This window comes from Dendropsophus ebraccatus, chromosome 4 (assembly GCF_027789765.1).
Source record: "Dendropsophus ebraccatus isolate aDenEbr1 chromosome 4, aDenEbr1.pat, whole genome shotgun sequence".
In the NCBI taxonomy this organism is placed as follows: Eukaryota; Metazoa; Chordata; class Amphibia; order Anura; family Hylidae; genus Dendropsophus; species Dendropsophus ebraccatus.
The window spans coordinates 117,025,856-117,040,504 of NC_091457.1; positions in this window are offsets into that span (position 1 = coordinate 117,025,856).

Below are 14,649 nucleotides of genomic sequence, written 5' to 3' on the forward strand. Positions count from 1 at the left end.
ACTACTATAATAACACATAGCCCTGATGGAGTGTATAATAACACATAGCCCTGATGGAGTGTATAATACTATTATAATAACACATAGCCCTGATGGAGTGTATAATACTACTATAATAACACATAGCCCTGATGGAGTGTATACTACTACTATAATAACACATAGCCCTGATGGAGTGTATACTACTACTATAATAACACATAGACCTGATGGAGTGTATAATACTACTACTATAATAACACATAGACCTGATGGAGTGTATAATACTACTACTATAATAACACATAGCCCTGATGGAGTGTATAATAACACATAGCCCTGATGGAGTGTATACTACTACTATAATAACACATATCCCTGGGGCAGCAGCCATGGCAGAAGCTCCAGCACTGCTGCAATCTGTGCTGCCCCTAGCCCGGGCTGACAGACACGGATCTTATCATAACCCCCCAGACTGGGCTTGTAAAGTGCGATCTGTCCCCCTCACCCCTCCTTTATTTCCTGGTGGGGAGGGGTGACTGGTGGGGAGGGGGCCCTCAGAGGGAAGGTCTCCTGTAACGCCTCCTCCTCCTCCAGTGCCTGTGTTTTTCTCACACTTCCTCACGGCTCCCCCTCCCCTGTAGGACGCAGGAGTGGGGGGCTCTGAGAGGGAACCTGCTGCCGCACCATCTTTATGAGGAGGAGGACAGAAATGGGGTTCTGCCTGGGGTCACTGACCCCCTCCTTGTATTGAGGATGGCGCTGGCCGATCACCTCTATGGATATCATGGCTGCTCTTTGCTTTGGCTTGCAGCAGCAGCATCTCCGGGGCTTCCTTGGCAGTGCAGCAGGGGTGGGGAGGCCGCTCCGGAGTCAGGGTGTAGCTGCAGCAGTAACCCTATGGCGGCGGGTACACTGTGGCGCTCTGCATCCGGGCACCGCTCCTCACATCCTCCTGAGGACGTGCCTGGCACAGAGCCGCTACCGCCGCCCCCTCCTCCCGGGCGGGAGCGACACCCAGACGGCGGCGGCCACCCCGGAGCACCGGCTCCTCCATCACTCATGGATATTGCTGCTCTCCATATATCACACTCATAGTCCAGTATACACCGGGCGCCTAGACACCGGCTTTGGAAACCGGTTTTCTTTCTTTTTTTTCTTGGTGACACAAGAAGGTGTACGTGGCAGGAAGAGGCATGGCTTCCACCGGGTGAGGCACCGCTAACCCCCACCCCACCTCCTCCCGGTCTGACCTGTCCACAGCCTCCCTCCCCATAGCTAATAATGGCGGCTGCTGCTGTGTCATCTGCTGCCCCCCCCCTTGTAGTGTGTATATATATATATATATATATGTATATATATATATACTGCACGAGCTATTTATTTTGCAATATTATGAATAAAATGTTTCCTATCTGTATTGTGTTCCTTTTATTTAGGAAGACACCAGCATTCTCCATGGCTTTATTCCTTCATATCTCCCCATCCTGCTGCTTCAGGGCTCAATTGTTGCTATATTATATATATATATATCTCCGTATATACTCCTCATATGTATAATATTTCTTAAACAGCATAATATTTTCTCACACTCATTTACCTTCATGCTATATATCTTCTCCTATTCATTGATCCTCTATGTTTCCTGTATAAAAATACCAATCCAGCTCAGTTCTTTCAGAACCCCCTAGGAGCTGCAGTGAGGTTTATTCCTTATATACTGTATGTATGGTCTGATATGTTGCAGTGATATCACTTGCCATAAGGCTTCAGTCTCCTTTTGACTCTGCAGAGTCCAGAACAGATGTCACAGCTTTTTTTTTTTTAATTGTAAGGGGTTTCCTGGTTTGGTTTGCAGGGACTCAGCAAGAGAACAGCACCCTTTGTACCCTCCCCTGATGGCCACACTGTTAGTCCATGAAAAGGTATCATTCATGTCCTGTGGGGAGAATGCATTGCCCCGGATGTATGTAATGGCCACCGCAGATCACTTGGCAATTCTCCTCCTCTCCCTCCTCCCCTTTTAATAAATGATATTAAATCAATGTGCTGGTGTCATTCAGTATTTTTAGATTTTTAGTTGCTACCGATATTTATATAGTGCCAACATATTCCACAGCAGAGTATATGAACGGTCTCTGGAATCTATCCTCACACGTACGTTTGGGACTGAGAACTGAATGAATCCGCTCGGACATAAGTTTGATGATTGGTCCTGTGCACTTTGTAAAGGAGGTGTGTATGGATCCTTTATGGAGCGCATAGCCCTGCATGGGGTGATGGATGCTTCCTCTGTGAAGCACCATATTTATCACTTATAGGGTAGTATATGGTTCCGTAGTGATAAAACATGTCACACAACTAATGGGAAAGTCTCATCCTATCCTAGACACATAGAGATCCAGTATGGAATTCTGCAGGGGCTCCGTTCTGCAAATCCTTACACATCCATAGAGCAGTAGTGTGCATGAGGCCTAATGCCTGGCTACACAGTCCAGCTGCCACACCTCTTTTGTCCAAAGCTGGGATCAGATTCCGTATAAATAAGTGGAAAGCGTCATACACGGCCATATAATGCATCTGCAGTGTACTGGAGCCTATTTTGTAACCAAATTGAATACAAACCCATAGGGACTCTGTATGTTCCCCTGCATGCTTTAATGCCATGTTCAGGATATATGGGCAGCCCTTTAACTACACTGTATGTATTCATATTTAGGGTGTATATGTAATATAGGATCTGATGAACATAGAGATAACCCCTATTTGTATACAGTCCATGAAATGTGACCAATCCTATCCGCACTCTCTCTGTGGCTGTGTATAATCACTAATATGAGGACTGGGGGAGACGCCACAATAAGAGGCTTCATTCTGCAGTGGGAATATCTAGTCTCCAGGCTGGCAGAATATCCCAGCGTATAAATGCCAGGCTCAGGATGATAATTAATCATCTGGACATCAGTCTGATGGAAGAGGAATTGCATTGTGTAAACTGGGTCCTATAATTAGGAGTATGGATTTTAGATGAATCCAATCCCATTCAGATGATGTATCCCATTACAGATAAGTATTCTGATCACATAGAGCAACATCCAGTAGAATGTCACTGCTGGACAAATGCTTCACAGCTCTGAAGTCACTATCTCCAGGCGATCGGATTGGCTGGATATCAGTTTATCCTTGAAAATTTCAGGCTTTTCAGTGTCATATGGCATTGAAAGCTCAGCACATTTAAAGATCATTGATCTCTATGGCACAATTATACCCTATAGACTACGGTACATTTACATAGAAGCCATAAAGTATCAGTTTGATAATTGCTTTGACATTCAGGACCATGGTAAAGCTGGGGCAGCACTCTGCAAACACTAAAACGTGAGCACTGAATATATGTTTTTTTTGTATGGGTGACAACCTCACTGAAAAATAATGGTGACTGTAATAGTATAATGTAACACGGTCAGCTTCCTATCATTAAAATATAGAGCATAAATTCAACTCGAACTGTCAGTGGTGACATCACTAATCACATATACAAAGATCTATTGATGTCATGTACAAAGCATATTCATGTCACATTGTATAATATATGTTGTCCTTGTAGCCATCACTATAGACCAGGGCTCTATGTTCCCGTTGTCTGTGAGCGGAGAGATAAGGAGACGAGGATTGTGCCTCATGAATATTTGATCATTGGTGCTGGGGTTACAGTGAGAAGCAGCAGCAGTTTGTGTCAAGGTTGAGGTCATTGGTTTATAGCAACCAACACTAAGAAGCAATTATGGAAACATTGTCACCATGACTTCTCTACTGTGTAATTAGGCAACATTACAGAATGTCACCCCATACCAATAGATGTTCATAGGAAATGAGAATATGATGACTTAAAGGGAAGCTGTCAGCTGTAATTCACATTCAAAACTGCTGACACAAGGAGACACTTGATGCCTTTCATATATCTGTCTGTTTCTCCAGAATGTAGAAAAATTCTTTTATTATCTAGTAAGAAGAGTCAAAGAGGCTTTCCTGAGCACTTGAAGGGCAGCAAGCTGTAACACCTCCTTACTCGCCTCTATACCTGACCCTGCTTGAGACTCAGCTTCAAGGTGTCAATCAAGCAGGGAGGAGGGAGAGAGAAGACATCCGACTTGTAGCTATTCAGCAGTTTGGAAAAGCCTCTTTGATTCCTTGTAGTAAAAACATTTTGGAAGCACAGATGGCTATATGAAAGGTACAATGTGTCTCCTTTTCCTAACAGCTATCTAACAGTGTCAGCAGTTTGGAACATGGATAACAGCTAACAGATTTCCTATGCTTTATGGGGGTTTTTTACACTTCTTTTAAAATTTCTTCCAATTCAAAAATGTAGTTTCTTTCCTAATAGATCAACCTAGTAGGATAAGACAGTTAAAAGCCCCCCATACACATCAGTAAAATTGAAATTTGACCATGGGTATAGGGGCCTCCTAACTCTCCCCAACTGAAGATAAAAGAGGAGAATGGTGCACATTGAATTTCAACTACCCAACACTTTTGTTCTTGGGGAGATAAGTCGCTGCTAGTCTGGCGTCAGCTTACCACCTGTTCTCTATTCAGAATACATGAACGTTCCGAAGTAAAGAGCATTTATTAAGCCAATACTAAGAGGAGTCTTATCTGGGCCACATGGATCTTCCTGTTAATAGTCACTAGAAAGTTCAGCATATGGGAGGCTGGTGGAACAAAAATTGTTAGTATAGATATAGAGAGATTATGCTGATTTCCCACATGGCAATTTTTGTGCCAAAACCAGAAGTGGATCCAACAGGAAAGAAAATTACAAGTCTTCCCTTTATATTTTCCATCCCATTTAAATCAAATTCTGGTTTTGGCACAAAACCTGCCATGTGTTTACCAGCCATATAGAAATCATTTTACAGTCAGCCACCATCCTAATAAAACAGCCCTGGTTGTTGTACCATTACGAGTTACTGTTACGTATATGTATATTGTATAATGTATGGAATATAACATATGACTAAATAGTCTTGTGCCGGCTACTGTCCTCTCTATTACTATGGGAATGACAAGTGTCCATACTGTGAGTCAAACCTGATCATTTTACTGGGACTGGCCAACTCTCTACTATGAGATGGATTGGGCAGTCTGGATTATTTCAATGGAAAGAATCTGGCAGTGGTGTATTTCCACCAGAAAAGTAACTCTGAGCATGTTCATGATGTGTCTGGTAGGGATAGCAGTTTGGCTGACAGCGACTGTAAATGTATGGAGGCTTATGACACCTCTGGTCCTGTTTATTCACAGGACAACCTGCATATTCCTTCTCCTTGAATACAGGCACCAGGGGAGTGCGCTAACATATAGAAAGACCAATGACTTCAACGATCAGCCGACATGAACGATGTTGGCTGATCGTTGCCTCCTATTCCAAGGGACAATTATCGGCGAATACGGCCGATAATCGTTCCGTGGGTTAGGGCCTTTACTGTGCTCACTTTGAAGGAGGTCATGGAGATAGCATCTCACAGACACCGCATGCTGAGACTACTGATACCATCATTGTATTACTCATTTCCAGGACATGTATATGGCTGAGAGCACATACCAAGGAGCACTTCATCCAAACCCACAGTAACCTTATTACAGAAGAATGCCTGAGTCACATTGGCAATCATTGCTGTTAGGTTTTCTCTGCAGTCAGAGCTGAAATTATGAAACAGTGAAAGTAGTGCAAGAGATATGTATAATGAATAGAAGACAATAATCCCCAGCCAGTACATGAGGCCCAGGAGTACAGTACAGGTGGTGTCTGGTGTGTCCTTTCTCTCTTGCCGTCTTTGTTAGTCATTGATTTATTTATGTCGGGTGACCTCATACCAGCCATTATGTGAGCCTGAGTGCACGGATAACATCTACTTCAGTGGAACTGTGGTGTGCAGTCCTCCATACACTGTATACTCAGGTGCAGGGCACTAAAGCAGCTAACTATCTAGATATTCAATATGGGAATTCACTGTATGTGCAATAGTTTACTATTATTGCTGTGCTAACATGTATATACTCTGTGTTCTAACAAGTCCTCTGCATTATTTGTGCAGAAGTCTGTAGCAAAAACCAGTACAAAACCCTCTGACTTGTCCATCATCCTGTGACTGTCCCAGTAGGTAGGTCTAACACTATTGGTAGAACCCCGACATGCCTGTCTCCTCTTTACTCCCATAACAAATGTCAGAGGTTGCCCACACATACATACAAGATCATCTGGGGGATTGGCTTACATTTATTTAAACCCAATGTACCAATTCGCTACCTAATTTTTTTTTTGTTTTACATTTCCCGGTCCGCGCCAGCACATACATCCCAGTGTTGCGTTACATTTTTCGAATCTCCGCCATCTCTGCCGATTTTGTGACATGCAAATAGTGTGGCTCTATGCACTGAGACGGCCCAGTGCCCCCCAGTGCACCGATATCCCCTGCCCTGCTGTCTCTAGGGCATTGAGCTGCCCTATTTTCATGTCACAAAACCAGCGCAGATGGTGGGAACTGAGTAGTGCCAGCGCTGGACAGATGATGTAAAAAAAAATGTAAGTACCAAAGTGGTACATTTTCTTTAGAGAGTCAGCTGCAATTCACTTTCTAAACTGCTGACTGCAAACACATGGTACCTTTCATTTATCCGTCTGTGTTTTCATAAGGTAGAAAAATGCTTTTATTCTATAGTTAAAAAAAAAGTCATATTTTTTCTGAGCTCCTGAAGTGCAGCAAACTGTAACACCTTACTCCCCCCTCCATACCTGACCCAACTTGGGACTCTTGCAGCTATTCGGGAGCTTAGAACAAGGTACCAGGAGTCTACTTGACCTATCAGCTAATAGTGTCAGTAGTTTGGAACATGAATTACAGCTGACAGATTCCCTTAAAGCCGGAGAAAGAAAGATTCAGATTTTAGATTTTTTATTTCAGTGGGAAATGGTAGCATGTCACTTCTTTCTACACTGTTCCACCATGAAGCTCCCATTAAAATCAATAGGGACTTCAGGACAGCCTAGCCCTCAGTCTGCCTATGCTGACCATGGGTTCGGAGACAATCACAATGAAACACAGCAAAGGGAATGTTTTGTATCTGTGTGTACATACGTTTACCCACAAAGTGGGTAAAAACACCACAACTACAGCATGGTGCTTTTCTGAAAAATATTTACAGACCCAATAATGCACCACATGTATGGGTGAAAAGAAAGAAGCATTGTAGGTATGGTTTAATATTGTTCCCTGTTGAATTCTAAGGAAAACATTTATCAAAGATGTGCCCCGATGTACACCACAGAAAAGGCAGGAGGGGGTGATGCCTAATGCCTAGTTTGCACCTGAAAACAGGCGTGAAGCATGACAGAAATCAACACCTGCTCCAGAGAAGGTGTAGATTCTGCACCCGATGTGCGCCGCCAGATTTATTGAGAGGCGTACACGTCTTAGTAAATGTAGTGAAGTGAATGGGGCATGATTTAAGACTGGTGAGTGCGCCGATCTTAGTAAATATCCCCCCCATGTGTGAGGCCACTTCAAGGCCAGGTTCACATTAGAGGCAGTGTTTGGGGTCACTGGCACAGAATCCTTTTGAATATTACATGCAGTATTTTTTGTCTGTTTACATTCCTGTAAAATGGCGGAGAAGGAAAACCCGATGGATGGCATTAAAGTTAATATGGTCTGTCAGGCTCTGTGTCCTCCGTGCGGTGGTCCGGTCAGCTCTGTTACCAAGCCAAACAGAATCTGCGGCGGTGGCCCTCAATATGTTTGTTTGAAACCGGCATAGCTATATGTATACAGTCCAATATCCATTCAGTAATAATGTAATATCAGAGTAATATAAGCAGTATAGCTCACAATGGTGAGAAACTCATTAAATGCATTATAACACTTGAATTAAACAGCTTATTTGCATATGCTAATCAGGGTTATACAGCAGTGTGCTTCTTACACCACGCATAAAGCTACTCATACAACATAGTGTGAGGAGGGGGACACAAAAGAGCAACCAAAAAAGGGAAAAGAGCGTGTGGTCCGAAGCCTAATCAGTGCGCATGCGTGAGAAACCGCAGCGCGTGCCGAATCATATCCTGGAAGTTCGGTTACGAGGCAGCCGCTACTACGCATGCGTTACCGATGGGAAGCGTTCCGCGCATGCTCAGAGACAAAAGTTTTGCTTCCGCAGGTGAGAAGTGGTAACTTTGTAGCTGTCTCAGAGGTCATGTGAGGGTTGTCCCAGGCAGAAGCTTCCAGAAATAGGCGGAGGCTGGAGCCAAAGCGAGCCCGGACTGTGCTGTAAAACCTAGTCTCTACCTGCCCTGGAATCAGCACGGCGGCCGGGCAGGGTCAGGAAGCGGCAGCCATTACTGCGTGTCAGGCTGTGTATAGCTGATATAATGCGGAGCCTGTACTGAACTGATGGCTCTATTCACACACTGCAGACTGCTGCGGCTATTCTCACCGCTGGCCTATTCATCTCAATGTGTGTTGTTACCAATCCATGTGCTGCCATATCAGCGCATCCAGACGAGAGAGTACCGCAACAAATCCGCTGTGTGTGAATAAATACCTTATGCATCAACACCAAATGACAAGTGGATAGTATCTACAGGGGCCTGTGTACTACAACGAGGAGTCTAGCACACCTAGGTGGTTGCAAAACTACAACTCCTCTCATGCTTGGACAGCTAAAGCATGATGGGAGTTGTAGTTTTGCATCAGCTGGAGAACCAAGGTTCCCTACCCCTGGACTCCAGCATCATACTTTAGACTTAGGGCCGGCCAGGATGGCACACATCTATATGATACTTGTGTAAGAGTGGCAGAAGCCTTAAAGTGAATGTACCACCAGTACTTTCACTTAAAGTTTTGCACATGGATAGAACAGCACCGGTGCTGCGGTCCTCTTTTTTTCAATCACGACCCGTTTCGTACTGATGGTACATTCACTTTAAAGGGGTTATCTGGCAATATGTTGCTGTCATACGCCAAAGCAGAGCAAAAATGTTCTGCTTACTTGGATAACCCCTTTGGGCTGTGAGTGTGACGCCCCTGCACTAGGCTAAGCCACGTGAGTGAAGACCCCTGACCGTTCCCAGTAAACCACCTGGAGTTTTGTAAGAATATCCGGTCATGTGTCCCTTAGCAGCCCATACAGTTTTGTATGATAATTAGAGATGAGCGAACCTGGAGCATGCTCGAGTCCATCCGAACCCGAACTTTCGGCATTTGGTTAGAAGTGGCTGCTGAACTTGGATAAAGCCCTAAGGCTATGTGGAAATCATGGATATAGTCATTGGCTGTAGCCATGTTTTCCAGACAACCTTAGAGCTTTATCCAAGTTCTGCAGCCCCCGCTAATCAAATACAGAACGATCGGGTTCGGATGGACTCGAACCCAAACCCGGTTCGCTCATCTCTAATGATAATCTTTAACCTGATTGGTTGGCTGTGGCTTTACCACCAAATGTCCCTGACTGCCGGCTCTCATGTGGTTAAATACAACTTGCAGCATGTTTGCCCCTTTTTTCATAAAGTCTAAAAAGCAAAGACCTGAGAAAGCAGTTGTAGGTCACCTGGACAGGCCTGTCAGCTCTTCTTGTGGACTAAGCTGACAGGTTACAGGAGCAGATTTACCTGTGGAACGACTCCCCCTTAGCCTTGGATGTGGCGGCAGCTAGAGGGCAGTCACATGATGACGACTCAGATCACACACCCTTGTTTTTCACTTATTCCATTTCACATCACTTTTTTTTTTCCTTCAGGCCCACACAATAAAAAGTACTTCTCATTTCTAGAGACAATGACACAGGCTCTACCTGGCACAGGCTGCAATACCACAAAGGCAGAACCATTGTCATATGTAAATTACTGGTTGTAAGTCATTCACGTTTGTCACCAACACTAATGGGTGACAGTGCTGGTCACACAGGTGCAGTGTACTTTCCAATGCTCAGGTTGCATTAAAAAAAACAACAACAGAGGATTATATTATTTTCCCCTGTTTATTGTCATTGTTTTTTGGATAATGTACATGGGCTTCCAAGAGGTGCAGGGAGGGGACGAGGCCACTAGTCTGGGGGCATGCACACTGCAGCACTGTGTATGTATATGGACCTTGTCCTGCTGTATGATGCCCCTGTGACTCCCAGTATTCATAATACAGCATTTGATGGAGCATTCCATACATGTATCAGTAGCTGCCGATTATGGTAAGATTGGCCGACCACCTGCCTGCAATGTTTTTTAACCACTCGGGTCATGCCAAATATATGGATTTTGTGACTTAAACAGCTCAAATGCGATCGTTATCGTGCAAATTCGCACGATAATCGTTCCGCGTAAACGCAGCATTAAATTTGTCCATAATTGCAGAAGATCACTTAAGTAAGCAGCTGATCTGCTATATTGGCGCTTTCTTACCGAACCTATTACATGGATCTATACATATTATTGCTCCGTGTAATAGGGCCCTTAGCCTAATGGTGCGTTTACACAGAGAGATTTGTCTGACATATTTTTGAAGCCAAAGCCAGGAACAGACTGTAAACAGGGAAAGACTGAGATTTCTCTTCTTTTCAAATCCATTTCTGGCTTTGGCTTTCAAAATCTGTCAAATAAATCTCTCTGTGTAAACGCACCATAAGTGGTTCTTGTGTCTTCAGCACACTGTAGTGCACGTGGTTGGAGTTGCCCTTTAGGCTAGGGCTGCCTACAAGTGATAGTAAAATTGTGGGATTACCACTCAACAAGTTCAGTGTACCACTATGGAAACAAAAAATCTCATGCTATTGATTTTGGTGGGTTCCAGTGGCAATGACTATAGGCTCAGAGGCTGACTGTCACTCAGTTGTTGGGAAATAACAATCTGCACCAAGATAAGTGGTTTGCTTACACCCCTCTATTGCAATAGCGTGTACGTCTGGAGGTATCAATGTACCTGTTACCAGGGTGGTCTCGGCTGGTAGTCAGGTCTGGAAAGCAGACGACAAGGCTGTACACATCTCAGGAACTTTGTATTCTGTGGGCCAGGATTTTCGTTATTTTGACATCTGTATTTTGTCTATATCAGTAAATAGGTCAGTCACATAAAGTCCCAGTTGGCAGAGGGTGAGCTCACTCTATGCTGTGGCTGTGTGAACTTTACACATTGTGACCAAACCTAAAGTTATCCATTGACTAAGGTTTATCCTGCTGGTTTCGATATGGCATACCCCTAATACAGGAGTCTATGAGTCTCCATGGTTCTGAGGCATGATCTGGGCTCTGTCGCTCTTTGCCACATTTCTTTATTTGAGTAAAACTTTTCTTCTTACATTGAATCCTTGAACTTGAACACAAAACACATTCCTCCCCGGGGATCTGTGTCCTTCCAGTTGTTTAGGATCTTTTCATGAGTGAACTCTCTCCACAGAGAACATATTGACCAAGGGTGGCAGGCGACGGGTGGCTGTTTATTGCTGTCATTCAGGAAATAATGCTCAGCAAATATTAAGTTTTGTTTGTATCTTGGTAGAAAAAAATTTTTGTATGGGGGGATGGGTACTGTTCTTGAAGAATTAGGGAGTGGAGCAGGCATGATGGGAATTATAGTTCTGAAACAGCTGGAGGGGATAAGGTTCCCCATCCCTGGTATAAGAAGTATATACAAAACTTTAGTGCTGTTCACTTACGATATAGATATATATATATATATGTATAATTATAATAAAGGATAAGTATCCTGTATTAGTAGTATGTCACAGATGAATACTGTAATTTGTCTTGTAGACTATAATTATTCCCACACCAATAAACATCAATAAATACAGTAATAATGTCACTTTAAAGTCTCACCGTTGTCATCAGCATGGTGCAGAGCATTTCTCACCACTTTTCCTGCGTGAGATCTTAAGGTGCCTTTACACAAACAGATTTATCTGACAGATTTTTTAAGCCAAAGCCAGGAACAGACTATAAACAGAGAACAGGTCCATTTCTGGCTTTGGCTTAAAAAATCTGTCAGATAAATCTTTCTGTGTAAAGGCCCCCTTAGATTCTGCAGGTGCTTCTAACTGCTTCCAGTATATAGTCAGATCCCTTGTAGCATTTAGTTGCTTGTGTTTCTAGGACTTGTGGTAACTGGCTTTTTTTATTTGTTGTACTAGTGTGCTATAGTTGATGTTGGTTAAACAGTGGTATAGGCACAATAGCGGTAGACATATTTTGGAGTGCCCCATAGCCTCCTTCCTCAGTAGTTTGTATTATCATGTCCTGTGGATATGCCATAAATGACTGATAAATGCAGACCCACACCTACCCTAGAGCCCCTGAATAGACAGATGATGTTGGCAAGCCAAAACAGCTAAGTAGGCTGTTTCAAGCATTTTGCATATCTCCCTTTGACCTTTGTTTGTATGCCATTGGGTATTCAACCCCAAAAGCAATACATCCAGGGGCCTAAAGGAAAACAATCAGTAGGTTAGATGAATCTAATCTGCTGGTATGTCCCTATTGCACACAGGGCGCAGTTTCTGTGAAGTTTGTAGTTTAATGGCTATTAAGGCGGTTTGGTGCACTGGGGGTGGGACTACCACTGGGGATGGGACTACCACCCCCAGAGCACTGATTCAGCCAGCCCTCTCCGCTGATATTCATTAGAAGAGGCAGGCCAGCCAGGGACGGAGTGGTGCACTGGGGGCAGTAGTCTCACCCCCAGTGCACCAAACCACCTTACTAGCCTTGGGATTAAACTACAAACTGCACAGAAATGGCACAGAATACGAATGTCCTTCAAAGGGGTTATCCAGCATTAGAAAAACATGGCCACTTTCTTCAAAAGACTCTTGTCTCCAATTTGGGTGCAGGTTTTGTAACTCAGTTCCATTAAAGTGAATGGAGCTTAATTGCAAACCACACTTGAACTGGACACAAGAGTCCTGCTGTCTCTGGCAAAAAAGTGGCCATGTTTTTCTAAGTCTTTTACTAAGTCTAAATCCAATAAATTGGCAGCACCTCTATCCCTCTGTTCTAAGTCTAAAGGCAGCCATACACATTTTGCTGATGCCCATTACTACCAATACTCCGGAACGCATGAATGCTCATTTAGCCAGTGGTTCTCTCTGTAGAACCCCCCTCCATATAAAGTGTTCAGGATGGGGATAGGGGTAAGTCACTGCTAAACGTCTCTCCCCAAAAACAAAAGGATAGGGCATCTTTCGGCGGACAATCAGAAGGCCCATCATGTACACGATGTGGTCATCTGATCCTACCAAAATCAGGGAGTTTGGTTGACACATGTCTAATTAATGTGTATGAAAGCCTTAAAGGAAACCTGTCATATTGGAAATAAAGTCCAACGAGAAGCTGAACAGATTGATGTAAAATTCAGAAGAAAAGTTTCAGGATAACTTGTCATTTGTTGATGTAAAGCTGAATAACGTAAAATAGTCTTGTGGGGGTTTCTCCTTAGATACATAGCTATATGTGTGACTATTAAGAAATGTCAATCACTGAATAGGACCGCCCACATGACTATTTAGCCCAGAATGAGCAGAGATTTACATGAATAAATAACAAGACATAAAACTATAAATCAATCTGCTCAGCTTTTCATGACGCTGGTAGATTGGACTGCATTTATAATATGACAGATGCCCTTTAAGCTCTTTTACTTGGGAACTAGCCTGAGCTTTCACAATAGACAACAGATTTTCTGCAAAACTTATACCCAGATATGCAATGTGCATATCAGATATGCATTCAGGCCTATTGCCTTAGCAGTCTAGTTAAAGGCTCTTGTGTAGTTTAGGCCCTATGGGGAAAATGACAGCATTCTGGCACAGTTAAAGGGTTAAAGCACACTTATTTAGGATCTGGTGGTTGTATAAGAAACCTTTTTACAGGCAGCTGTGTAAGCCAAAGGTTCTGCCGAGTCATCCTTAAATAGAAAGGAATGCAGGCATGCTGCACTATGTGTGTTGCTGTTGACGTGGCCAGGCCTTTCCTTTGTACATTCATATAGACATTTCATATTCACCCTGAGCTAAAGGACTGCATGGATCCTAATGAACCAGACGCTTTACCACATTCATCCTGAAGTATTGGTACAGCTGGAATATACATATATTAGAGCCGTGCGTCAGCATTTCTGCCTGGTCGGCTATCATTCACAGGGAATACAGCGACAGGATAAGTTTATCTTTTATTAATAAGCTTCCTTTATGGCATACGTCTATGTGATCACATGATACATTGTAGCAAGATGTTGGGATTTGTATGCAGCGTTGATTACATTTCCTATGCCGGGCCTCATGTCATTTACATTAGCAGAAATAATAAGTTAAAAGAGAAAAGTGTTCTGGAAGGAATGCGTCCAGGCTCTCGTCTGCGGTAGGTGCATTACCATCGACCCTCCTCCCGTAATTCCACAATGACCTCATAGTCTTGTGACAGAAACACTAAAGAGCAGTAGGACATGAAAAAATAATCAGCAAGCCTTTCATATAGGTAGGAGTGCTCTCTGGTGGCCAGGCAGCAGTACTACAGTGGATTTAGGGCTGACCTCTGTACATTAATAAGAACTGATGTTTACAGTAGGTGCAGAAATAAGTGGATAGAAAGAACATCTAACATTCATTTTACCAGAAGATGGTTAT